Here is a 13719-nt window from a genome sequence, read left to right on the forward strand (position 1 = left end):
AATAAATGATGCCGGGACATTTGCTTAGCTATTCAGAAAGAAATAAAATTAGCTCCTTCCTTCACACCATACTCCAAGATGAATTCCAGAGGATTCAAAGAATTAAATGCAAAAGAGGAAATCATTAAAAACTAGAAGAAATTATAGACCACTATTTGATCTCTGGGTGAGGAAAGACCTTCTAACCATAAAAGCAGCGGGGGAAAAAAATAACAAAGAAGAAGATAAAATTTAACGCGTGAAAACTTAAGTGTCTTAATGTTTTTAAAAAGCCGTTTAATTAAAATTGTTGGGGAACTATAAATAAGGATAACAGTTGCAACAGATGTGACAAAGGGTTAACGCGTCTAATATATAAAAAGCAATTACAAATCAATAAAATGAACATTCCCATAGAAAAACAGTCAACACGAAATGTGCAACAGAAAATAAAAACGTAACAGAAGACATATTTTAAAATATTAAGCTTCACTAGTAATCAAAGAAATGGCCATTAAAAACACTGATGAGACTTTCCCCTATCAGGTTATCAAAAATTGTTTTAAATCTTAACACCCAATCTTCTTGAGTAGAGTGAAATGGAGCATTTGAAATCATGAGGGTACAAATGTGAGAATAGACATTGGTGTAAAATTTCTAGGGAAAAACCGGCTTTATGCCGCCAAGTTTTAAAAATGTTCATACCGTTAACTTGGTACCCCCACTTCTAACACATTTTAAAAGGGTCAAGATTGAAGCTAAAATGTGAACATACAATATTTATTGTACGTGATTAACATAAATTTGTAATTCACTTAACCTCTAGGGCATGGCTAAATAAATTACAGTACATAAATATGAAATATTGGGCAGCTATTAAATTAATATTTTGAAACATATTTAATGGCATGAAAATATGTCTAAGATATAAGATTCAGTGGAACATAGCATATCATGCAGCACCTGGCTGGCTCAGTCAGTAGAGTGTGCAATTCTTGATCTTGGGGTCAAGAGTCTGAGCCCCACGTTGGGTGTAGAGGTTACTTTAAACTAAAATCTTTTTTGAAAAAAAACAAAGGAGTGTATCAGTTGGAATTCTTAACCGCTGGCGTTCGGAACCCACTCCATCTGGCTAGGTAAGGCAGAGAAGGAAATCATTGGGAGAATCTGGAATCGCTCAGAATCAGCAGGTACATGGGAGTGGGGGCTGGACTGTGAAAATAACCAGGCAGCAAGACAGCCACAAACACAGCTCGAATCAGGAAGCTTCTGGTGAGGAAACTGCTCAGAGACCGCCTTGCACAGAATACCACTTCCTGTGGCTGCCATGACTGTCCCTGCCGGTCTGATTGGTCAAGCCTCACCAGCAATGTGCCCAGGATATTGTTGTGTGTTCTATCGATGTCTGTTTGCTTACTAGTGTTCCTTTAATTCTTTGGACATAGTCCCCTTCAGGGTTTTTGCACATATTTATAATAGTGTATTTAAAAAATTAAAAAAAAATTTTTTTTAACGTTTATTTATTTTTGAGACAGAGAGAGAGAGACAGAGCATGAACGGGGGAGGGGCAGAGAGAGAGGGAGACACAGAATCAGAAGCAGGCTCCAGGCTCTGAGCCATCAGCCCAGAGCCTGACGCAGGGCTCGAACTCCCGGACCGTGACATTGCGAGATCGTGACCTGAGCTGAAGTCGGACGCTCAACCGACTGAGCCACCCAGGTGCCCCAATAGTGTATTTAAAATTTTTTTAATGTTCATTTATTTTTGAGAGAGAGAAAGAGTGTGAGCAGGGGAGGGCAGAGAAGGACACACAGAATCTGAAGCAGATTCCAGGCTCCGAGCTGTCTGCAGAGAGCCTGACGTGGGGCTCAAAACCACGAACTGTGAGATCGTGACCAGACCTGAAGTCGGACGCTCAACTAACGGAGCCACCCAGGTGCCCCTTTAGTGGTGCATTTGAAGTCTTTGCCTAGGAAGTCCAGTGTTTGGGCTCCGTTGGGGACAGGTTTGTGTCATTAGGCCACACTTTCTTGTTTCTTTGCGTGGGTCATAAACTTTTGTTGAAAGTTGGGCATTTTAAAATAATATAATGTCACAAATCTGGAATTGGTTCTCCACTCCCCAAGGGTTTGTTGTTACTGTGATTTGTTCTTGCTGCTGCTGTTGGTTTTGTTAGTAACTTTCCCGGACTAATTCTGTAAAGTCTCTGTGCTCTGCTGTGTTTAGCCCCTGAAGTTTCTACTCAGCTAGCTTAGTGGTCAGCTACTGATTGGCTAGAGAGCCCCTTAAATCCCTTAAGCCAGTAAGTCTCTCAGCCCTTGTTGAGGGGCCCTATGTGGTGTTGGGGCAAGTTTTCAATGCTCTGGTGAGAAATTGACAACTGTGTCCTAACCTTCACTTCCTGCCTGCGCAGAGCCTCAAGGTCAGCCAGAGGTGAGACATTCAAGTTTTCACAGATCTTTCTCAGCTGTGTGCACAGCCATGCACAAGTACATGGCCTTCTAGAGTCCCAGGAACATATTGGAGCCTTTTAAAGCTCCCTATGCGCATCTCATTCTCCAGGTTTTATTTGACTTCTCTTTAACCCCAACGATATATCGCCACTTCAAGTGGCTACAGTGTGAAACAGTTGTAGCTGATTGTTTTTGACAAATGCTCTGGAGCTATTCCTGTTCACGCAGACCAATCTCTAAGGCAGGTCAAATAAAGACAATCCCAAGAATGGAGTTTTTCAGGGAGTTGCCAGACAGGTCAAATGGTGACAACTCCCTGAGTATGGGCTTTTTTGGAGGCCCCAAACCTGTTCATTATCTTCTAGTGGCTGTAGGGCTGCTAATTGTCCTGGCCACCACTGTTGTGAAGCTGTCATTTTTCAAGCCTACAGTGGAGCTGGGGAGAAGGACATGGAAACAGGACAAGTTACAACTTCTCAAAGCTTGGGGCGCCTGGGTGGCTTAGTCGGTTAAGCCTCCAACTTCAGCTCAGGTCATGATCTCATGGTTCATGAGTTCAAGCCCCGTGTGGGGCTCTGAGCTGACAGCTCAGAGCCTGGAGCCTGCTTCAGATTCTATCTCCCTCTGTCTGCCCCTGCCCCGGTTGCATTCCGTCTCTCTCTCTCTCTCTCTTTCTCGCAAAAAGAAACAAACATTAAACATTTTTTTAAAATAAGAATGAGCTGACCTTATTTAAAAAAGAATTCACAAAACTTGCTGTGCTCACTATGACTCAGCCATATTTAAAAAAAAATAAACACTCCCCACATTGTGGCAAGCCTTTGGTTAATTTCCAAAAATCATTAAAAAATTGATTCCGATCATTTTTGCCAACATGCTCATTGCTCTTACAAAGAAGTATGTTTTTGGAAGTCCTTACTCGGTCATTCTGGAAGTGCTTCGCCCCACCTGTTTGTGTACAGAAAATTTTATTGGAATCCAGCCATGCCCATTCATTTATATATTGTCTATAGCTGCTTTCACATTACAATTGAAGAGCTGAGTAGTTGCAACAGAAACCATATGGTCTGCAAAGTCTAAAATGAGTACTATCTGGCCTTTACAGAAAAAGTTTGCCAACCCCAAGAGCAAGGCAAGAAAATGATATAAAGATCAGAGGAAGTAAACTGCCACTACTCACGGATGAAATTATTTTGCATTTAGAAGTTTTAAGAATTGGTAAACAACTTGTTAGAATTAATAAGTGCTTAGCAAGACAGGTGTACAGAACCCGACTGTAGGTCTTCTGGATTCAGTGAAGCTAGTGTAAGCCCACTCCACCCTACCTCTCCCACTGATTACAACTAAAATGCCTGGACAGAACACATATCTGAGGACTGTGAAGACTAAATCAGAGAAAGTGGATTGGGCAGGGAAATCAAAGTTATTTTAATCTCCAACGTTCGTTGTTGGCTTTTTTCTGTTTTCTCCACAGTCCCACATTAAGCTCGAGTATAGCTCAAATTCTGGAACGGTGAAGAGGGCGGAAACAGAATAAGCTCTAAGAAAAACCCTGTCTTTCTGACCAGAGAAGCAAGAATGGGGTAGGACAGAGAACGTGGCAGGAGAACCCCCCCCTTTTTTTTTCACTTTTGACTGTCCCTGTCCTGAGGCAAGCCCCAGTCATGAGTCTACACTCATGGGGTGTCACCAGCCAATCCCACAAGCACTTAAAACTCTGAGGGAAAACATTGCTCTCTGGCTCCTGTCATTCAAAGAGGGTGAGGGATCCCCATGTTCTTCTCTTTTTTTTCTGTTGCCAGTATGGCCCCGTGATAGGAACCTGTTCCTGAGGGAGCCTAAAACACTTCTCCCAGAGATGACCCATTTTGTAAGGAGTGCCTGATAGCACAGAGAGACTAAAACACTGGCCTTCTTTCTTTTTTCCCTTTATTTATTTATTTTTAAAATTTATTCTCAAATTAGCTAACAGTGAAGTCTTGGCTTCAGGAGTAGGTTCCCATGATTCATCACTTACATCCAACGCCCAGTGCTCATCCCAACAAGTGCCCTCCTCAATGCCCATCACCCATTTCCGCCCCCCCCCAACCCTCCACCCCCATCAACCCTCAGTTTGTTCTCTGTATTTAAGAGTCTCTTATGGTTTGCCTCCCTCTCTGTTTTGATCTTATTTTTCCTTCCCTTCCCCTATGGTCATCTGTTAAGTTTCTCAAATTGCACATACGAGTGAAATCATCTGATATCTTTCTCTGACTGACTTATTTCACCTGGCCTAATACCCTCCAGTTCCATCCACATTGTTGCAAATGTCAAGATTTCATTCTTTTTCATCACTGAGTAGTATTCCATTGTGTGTGTGTGTGTGTGTGTGTGTGTGTGTATATATATATATATATATATATATATATATATATATATACACTCCCTCTTCCTTATCCATTCATCAGTTGATGGGCTTTTGGGCTCTTTCCATGATTTGGCTATTGTCCGTAGTGCTGCTATAAATATTGGGGTGCATGTGCCCCTTTGAATCAGCACTCCTATATCCTTTGGATGAATACCTAGTAGTGCTATTGCTGGGCCATAGGGTCATTCTATTTTTAATTTTTTGAGGAACCTCCACACTGTTTTCCAGAGCAGCTGCACCAGTTTGCATTCCCACCAACAGTGCAAGAGGGTTCCCGTTTCTCCACATCCTCTCCAGCATCTATAGTCTCCTGATTTGTTCCTTTTAGCCACTCTGAGCAGCGTGAGGTGGTACCTCAGTGTGGTTTTGATTTGTATTTCCCTGATGATGAGTGATGTTGAGCATCTTTTCATGTGTCTGTTGGCCATCTGGGTGTCTTCTTTGGGAAAGTGTCTATTCATGTCTTCTGCCCATTTCTTCACTGGATTATTTGTTTCTAGGGTGTTGAGTTTGTTAAGTTCTTTATAGATTTTTTATACTTATCCTTTATCCAATATGCCATTTGCAAATATCTTCTCCCATTCCATCGGTTGCTTTTTGGTTTTGCTGATTGTTTCCTTTGCTGTGCAGAAGATTTTTTATCTTGATAATGTCCCAAGAGTTCATTTTTGCTTTTATTTCCCTTGCCTTTGGAGACATGTCAAGTAGGAAGTTGCCGCAGCTGAGGTCAAAGAGGTTGCTGCCTGTAGGATTTTTTGGTGGTCTCCTGTCCTAACAGGACATCCATTTTGAATTTATTTTTGTGTATGGTGTAAGAAAGTGGTCCGGGTTCATTCTTCTGCATGTTGCTGTCCAGCTCTCCCAGCACCATTTGCTAAAGAGACTGTCTTTATTCCATTGGTTACTCTTTCCTGCTTTGTTGAAGATTTAGCTGGCCATACGTTTGCGGGCCCATTTCTGGGTTCTGTATTCTATTCCATTGGTCTATGTGTCTGTCTTTGTGCCAATACCATACTGTCTTGATGATTACCGCTTTGTAATACAGGCTAGAGTCCAGGATTGTGATGCGCCCTGCTTTGGTTTTCTTCTTCAACATTCTTTTGGCTATTCGCGGTCTTTTGTGGTTCTGTACAAGTTTTAGGATTGTTTGTTCTAGCCCTGTGAAGAATGCTGGTGCTATTTTGATTGGCATTGCCTTGAATGTGTAGATTGCTTTGGGTAGTATTGGCATTTTAACAATATTTGCTTTTCGAATCCATGAGCACGGGATGTTTTTCCATTTCTTTGTGTCGTCTTCAATTTCTCCCATAAGCTTTCTATAGTTTTCAGCATACAGACCTTTTACCTCTTTGGTTAGGTTTATTCCTAGGTATTTTATGGTTTGTGGTGCAATGGTAAATGGGACTGATTCCTTGATGTCTCTTCCCGTTGCTTCATTATAGGTGTATAGAAATGCAACTGATTTCTGTACATTGGCTTTTTATGTCTTGTGTTGTTGCTGAATTCATGTATCAGCCCTAGCAGTTTTTTGCTGGAGTCTTTCAGGTTTTCCATGTCATCTGCAACAGTGAAAGTTTGACTTCTCCTTTGCCAATTTGGATGCCTTTTATTTCATTCTGGTGTCTGGTTGCTGACATCAGTCAGACATGGGACTTCCAACACTATGGTAAACAGCAGTGGTGGGAGTGGACATCCCTGTTGCCTGATCATGTTCCTGATCTCAGGGGGAAAGCTCTCAATTTTTCCCCATTGAGGATGATATTAGCTGTGTGGGCCTTTGATATATGGCTTTTATGATGTTAAGATATGTTCCTTCTATCCCGACTTTCTTGAGGGTTTTTCATTAAGAAGGGATGTTGTATTCTGTCAAATCCTTTTTCTGCATCTATTGACAGGATCAAATGGTTCTTATCCTTTCTTCTATTAATGTGACGTGTCACGTGGATTGATTTGTGAACATTGAACCAGCCCTGCAGCCCAGGAATGAATCCCACTTGATCATGGTGAATGATTCTTTTAATATACTGTTGAATTCTATCTGCTAGTATCTTACTGAGAGTTTTTGTATCCGTGTTCATCAGGGATGTTGGCCTGTAATTCTCCTTTCTAGTGGGGTCTCTGTCTGGTTTGGGAATCAAGGTAATGCTGGCGTAATAGAATGAGTCTGGAAGCTTTCCTTCCATTTATATTTTTTGGAACAGCTTGAGAAGAACAGGTATTAACTCTGCTTTAAATGTCTAATAGAATTCCATCTGGCCCAGAACTCTTACTTGCTGGGAGATTTTTGATAACTGATTCCATTTCTTTGCTGCTTATGGGTCTGTTCAAATTTCTTATTTCTTCCCGTTTGGGTTTTGGTAGTGTGTGAGTGCCTAGGAATTTGTCCTTTACTTCCAGGTTGTCCAGTTAGTTGGCATATAATTTTTCATGCATTCTCTAATAATTGTATTTCTGTGCTGTTGGTTGTGATCTCTCCTCTTTCATTCATGATTTTATCTATTTGGGTCCTTTCTCTTTTCATTCTGAGAAGTCTGGCTAGGGGGTTATCAATTTTGTTCATGGTTTTGAAAAACCCGCTCTTAAATTCATTGATCTGTTCTACTGGGTTTTTTTTTTTTTTTATTCTATATTGTTTATTTCTGCTCTAATCTTTATCATTTCTCTTCCGCTAGCTTTGGGCTTTCTTTGCTGCTGCCTTTCTAGTTCCTTTAGGTGTGAGGTTAAGTTGTGTATTTGGGACCTTTCTTGCTTCTTGACATAGGCCTGATTTGCAATGTATTTCCCTCTTAGAACTGCTTTGCTGCAGTCCCAAAGGGTTTGGACTGTTGTGTTTTCATTTTCATTTGCTTCCCTATATTTTTAAATGTCTTCTTTGATTTCCTGGTTGACCCATTCACTCTTCAGGAGGATATTCTTTAACCTCCATGCATTTGGGAGCTTCCCAATTTTTTTCTTGTGGTTGATTTCAATATTCACAGCATTGTGATCTGAAAATATCCTGGTATGATCTCAATCCTTTTATACTTGTTGAGCGCTGTTTTGTGACCCAGTATGTGATCTGTTTTTGAGAATGTTCCATGTGCACTCGAGAAGAATATGTATTCTGCTGCTTTAGGGCGAAATATTCTGAATATGAGTCCATCTGGTCCAGTGTGTCATTCAAAGCCATTGTTTCCTTGTTGATTTTCTGCTTAGATGATCTGTCCATTGTTGTAAGTGGAGTATTAAAGTCCCCTTCAGTCAAGGTATTATTATCTATACATTTATTTACGTTTGTGATTAATTGATTTATATATTTGGGGGTGTCATGTTGGGGACATAAACATTTTCAATGGTTAGGTCTTCTTGGTGGAGAGACCCCTTAATTATGACATAATGCCCTTCTTCATCTCTTGTTACAGTCTTTGTTTTAAACCTAGTTTGTCTGATATGAGTATGGCTACTCCAGCTTTCTTTTGATGTCTGGTAGCATCACTTTCAATCTGCAGGTCTCCTTAGTTCTAAAATGAGTCTCTTGTAGGCAGCGTGTAGACGGATCTCGTTTTTTTCATCCATTCTGACTCCCTATGTCTTTTGATTGGGGTGGTTCATCCATTTACATTCAGAGTGATTATTGAAAGATTTAGTGTCACCGTGTTATCTGTAGGTTTCATGTTTGTGGTTGTCTCTGGTCCTTGTCGTCTTTGCTGCTTTCCACTCACAGAGTCCCTCTTAGGATCTCCTGCAGGGCTGGCTTAGTGGTCATAAACTCCTTTAGGTTTTGTTTGTCTGGAAGAGACTTTATCTCTCCTTCTATTCTGAATGACAGCCTTGCTGGATAAAGGATTCTTGGCTGCAGATCTTTCCTATTCGGCACATTGAATATTTCCTGCCACTCCCTTCTGGCTTGCCAAGTGTCAGTGGACAGGGGTGCTACTACCCTTATGTGTCTATCCTCGTTAGCTAAGGCCTGTGTGTCCCTCGCTGCTTTCAGAATTCTCTCTATCTTTGTACTTTGCCAGTTTCACTGTGATATGTCACGGTGTTGACCCGTTTTTGTCGATTTTGGAGGGAGTTCTCTGTGCCTGTGCCTCTTGGACTTGGATGCCTGTTTCCTTCCTCGGGTTAGGGAAGTTCTCAACTATAATTTGTTCAAGGAAACCTTCTGCCCCTTTCTCTCTCTCCTTCTTCTTCTGGAACTCCTCTAATATGGGTATTATTCCATTTCGCCGAATCACTTAGGTCTCTAGTTCTCCCCTCACAGTCTAGCAATTTCCTTTCCCTCGTTTTTTCAGCTTTATCATTTCCCACAATTTTATCTTTTCTTTCACCTCTTCTCTCCTCCGCTTCCTCCATTCTCGGTGCCACTGTACCTCGTTTAGTTTACATCTCACTTGTAGCATTTCTTCATTCATCGAGACCAGTTCTTAGGTCTTTGGCCTCTGCAGCAATAGATTCTCTGTTGTCTTTCTATGCTGTTTTCAAGCCTGGCTATTAGTCTCATGACTGTTCTTCCAAGTTCTGGCTCAGGTATATTGTTTACATCTGCTTTGAGCAATTCTCTGGCTGTCATTTCTTCCCGGATTTTCTTTTGAGGAGAGTTCTTCCGTCTCATCCTTTTAGCTCGGTTTCTGTCTTTTACGTGTTCTGATAGCTTGGTCTGTTCCTGCACCTGCGAGTACTGCGATATTAAAATGGGGTCACACACTGTCCAGGGCCTGGCACTTCAGCAAGTGTTTTTGGAGGATGTCGTGTGCACTCTGTTGTTGCGTATTCGGCTGCTCTGTCCCACTGCTCAGCCCTTGGCAGAGCTTCTCCCTGCCCATAGTGGTGGATTGTTTGGGCCTTCTACCACGTGAGCTTTGATTTGTTCACTGAAGTAACCCTGGAAAACAGGAAATGCGAGCACCTGATCCCATACAAAGAGAAAAATGAGAGGGGAGGAAAAAAAGACCAAGCAGAGAATCAAAGAAACTGTAAAGCTTAATCCAGAGAGAGAGAAAGGAAAACAAAGAAGAAGGAGATATAGAAAAGGTGTAGAAAGAATAGAGTAAAAATGCCCGATTAAACAAACAAAACAGAGAAATATATATATATATATACATACATACATATATATATATATATATATATATATATAAAGAATTGGCCAAAAATCAAATCAGAAACTATGAGCCTGATTCCAAAGGAAAAAAAGAAGAGGGTAGAAAGAAAAAGAAGAGAAAAAAGAAGAAAAGAAAAGAGAAAGAAAGAGACTAACTTTCGGGGCACCTGGGTGGCTCGGTCGGTTAAGCGTCTGACTTCGGCTCAGGTCACGATCTCACGGCCCGTCAGTTCGAGCCCCGCGTCGGGCTCTGTGCTGACAGCTCAGAGCCTGGAGCCTGTTTCCGATTCTGTGTCCCCCTCTCTCTCTGTCCCTCCCCCGTTCATGCTCTGTCTCTCTCTGTCTCAAAAATAAATACACGTTAAAAAAAAAAAAAAAAAAAAGAGAGAGACTAACATCCAAAACTACAGGACAGTTGTCTGTTGGTGCCTGGGACCGGTGTCTGGAGGAGAAACTGTCTTCTTCGGTCAGTGTCGGTCCCACTCTGGTAGATAAACAGTTACCAGCCACAGAGGGGCGGGGTTTGGTTTAAGCGGGTCCTGCTTCCACTGAGGGCCGCTGTCCTGTTCCCTGAAGCCCCGCCATATGGGTGATTGGGAGAAAAATGGCGACACCCCAATGGCTCCTCCCTAGACCAGGTGTCTCAAAACCAGGCTGTTCAGGCGGCCCTCACAGAGTAGCGGGGGCAGCTGGCTTGTCCTGCTCCGGTGTTCCGCGCCTTCTGAGGTGCTCGACTGGGATTCAAAACCTGGTGTCTTTTTTTTTTTTTTTAATGTTTATTAATTTTTGACAGAGAGAGGGAGAGCACAAACAGGGGAGGGACAGAGAGGGGGACAGGAGATCCAAAGCGGGCTATGCGCTGAGAGCAGCAAGCCCGATGTGGGGCTTGAACTCACGAACTGGAAGATCATGACCTGAGCTGAAGTCCAACACTCAACTGACTGAGCCACCCAGGTGCCCCCAGAACCCGATGTCTTAAGAGCCCCGCACCTCACAGTTTCTGTCTGGAAGAGTGCCACTCCACCCAGCCGACAAAGGGCCTCTGGCTGGTGCTGGCAGGTCTTTTGTCCTTGGGGGGGTGGGGTGGGCAATAAACCCCAGTACTCAAGAAAGGGGGCTGTTCTCTCCCAGCACTCCCCCGAGACTGCTACCGCGCCCTGGGGTCGGCCTCCCTACCCCCGAGCTGTGCACGGCCAGGCTCCTGTCCGGAGAAAGCCTCGCACTTTTTTTTTTTTTTTTAATTTTTTTTCAACGTTTATTTATTTTTGGGACAGAGAGAGACAGAGCATGAACGGGGGAGGGGCAGAGAGAGAGGGAGACACAGAATCGGAAACAGGCTCCAGGCTCCGAGCCATCAGCCCAGAGCCTGACGCGGGGCTCGAACTCCCAGACCGCGAGATCGTGACCTGGCTGAAGTCGGACGCTTAACCGACTGCGCCACCCAGGCGCCCAGCCTCGCACTTTTGAAAACTGCAATCTTCAGCCCCTGAAGCTGTTTGCAAAGAGGGACCGGCAGTCTCCGCATTTCTCGTTCCCCAGTCCCGGGTCCGGAGAGGTTTTCCCCTTGTCCTAGCACAGTGCTGCAGTTCCACGGCCTCTCTTTCTCTCCCTTCAGTCTCTCCACAGAAGGGGTTCCCTCCCCTCCGTGCCTACGTTGTTCTATCTCCCCCAGTTCGCATCCACGAGCCTCTGTCCTGCCCGGCTGTCTCCCTCCACCAGTGGTGATCTCTCTGTCACTCTGCAGATCTGATTTCCTGGGTGTCCCTAGCCTTCTGACCCCAGTACAGCCGTGCTTGAGGGACGAGGGAAATCCCAGTCCCCCTACTTCGCCATCTTACCTCCTCCCCAAACCCTGACTTTCTAGGGAGAGAACCAGGAAAAGGGGGTCTTGGAGGTTTGGAGAGTGTAAGGGAAGTCATGGAGAGGACAGAGTGGGGAAAAAGGATTCTTTAAATGTGTGCACAAAGTCCCAAGGCCTGAGTTGTGCGTGCGTGGAACTAACATGAAACAGCCTGGCAAAGGCTTTGAGAACTGAGATCAGACAACTTTCTCCGTAAAGGGCCAGAGAGTCAATATTTTAGGCTTTGTGAGTAACATATGTTCTCTGCTACATAGTCCGTCCTTCCTTCCTTCCTTCCTTCCTCCCTCTCTCTCCTACAAATATAAAAACCAGTTTTATCTCATAGGCTATTCCAGAAACAAACCACAAACTGGATTTGATTTGTGGGGTGTAGTAGGCCAAGCCCTAGTGTAGACCACTACCGAGGTCCCAAACTGGCCCCTGGGCAATGCACACGTACCGTGGACCAAGCCAGCATGGCAAAGGTTTTTTTCAAATGGAATTTTCTGGGGCACCTGGGTGGCTCAGTCGGTTAAGTGTCCGACTTCGGCTCAGGTCATGATCTTGTGGTTCACGAGTTCGAGCCCCGCATCGGGCTCTGTGCTGACGGCTCAGAGCCCGGAGCCTGCTTCCGATTCTGTGTCTCCCTCTCTCTCTGCCCCTCCCCCCATTCATGCTCTGTCTCTGTCTCAAAAATAAATAAACGTTAAAAAAAATTAAAAAAAAAACCAAACAAATGGAATTTTCTTTGGAATCATAGCTCAATGGAGGAGGATCCCAACTTGGGGTCTGAACCTAGCCACGATGATTTCCTTCTTAAAAAAAAAAAAAGAAAAGAAAAGAAAAATCAACATTTATCACAAGATTTTAACAGGACCTAGAGTTTCCTAACATAACGCTCAGAATTCCAGGACAAAATCCAAACTTACTCCACATGAGAAGAACCAGGAACATGTTAATAACTCTTAAGGGAAATGCTAATCATTTGCTGCATTAGTCAGGGTTCTCCAGGGGAAAAGCGGTGGTAGGATATACAGATAGAGATGCGACGAAGAGGAGATTTATTATAGGAATTGGTTCATGCCGCCGTGGAGGCCCAGAAAGCCCCCAGTCGGCTCTCTGCATGCTAGAGACCCAGGAAAGCTGGTGGTATAATTCAGTCCAGTGATCAATTGAGATGATCATGTGGGGTTTTTTTGTTTCTCATTTTGCTCATGTGAGATATTACACAGACTGATTTTGCTATGTTGAAACATCTGTGTGGTTCCAGGAATAAATCCCATTTGGTCATGGCTTATGATTCTTTTAATGGGCTGCCAAATTTGGTTGGCTAGTATTTTTAATGAAGATTTTTGCATTGATGTTTGTAAGAGATATTGGCGTATTGTTTTTCCTGTAGTGTCTTTGTCCGGCTTTGGTATAGGGTAATTAATGCTGGCTTCATAGAATGCGTTAGGAGATCCTTCGCTTCGGTTTCTGGGAAAATTTTGAGAAGAATTGGTATTGGGTCTTCTTTCGGTGTTTGGGAGAATTGACTGGTGATGCCATCGGGTCCAGAATTTTCTTTGTGGGGAGATTTTTAATTACTGATTCAATCTCCTTATTTCTTCAATCTCCTCTATTTCTTCGCAATTTAATGCTGATAGGTTTTGTGTTTCCAAGAGTTTGTCCATTTTATGCAGGTTATTGTTGGGAGATGTCATCCAGAAGACATGACCACTGGTTGACCCATGAGCCGGACCCCAGTCCCCTCCCCTCTCCCATCCTTGGAATATGGGCTTCACTTGCCTTTCCTGCTCCCAGCGGCTGCCCCCAGGACAGAGTCTTGAGATAATGGTGTTGCATTCAGACCGATATATGTGACTGAATGCAGTGAAGACCTCTCTATAAACTTTATTTTTTAAATTAATTTATTTTTTAAAGTTTATTTGTTTATTTTGGGGGGGGAGGGCAGACA

This window comes from Felis catus, chromosome E3 (genome assembly GCF_018350175.1).
Source record: "Felis catus isolate Fca126 chromosome E3, F.catus_Fca126_mat1.0, whole genome shotgun sequence".
NCBI classification, from domain to species: Eukaryota; Metazoa; Chordata; class Mammalia; order Carnivora; family Felidae; genus Felis; species Felis catus.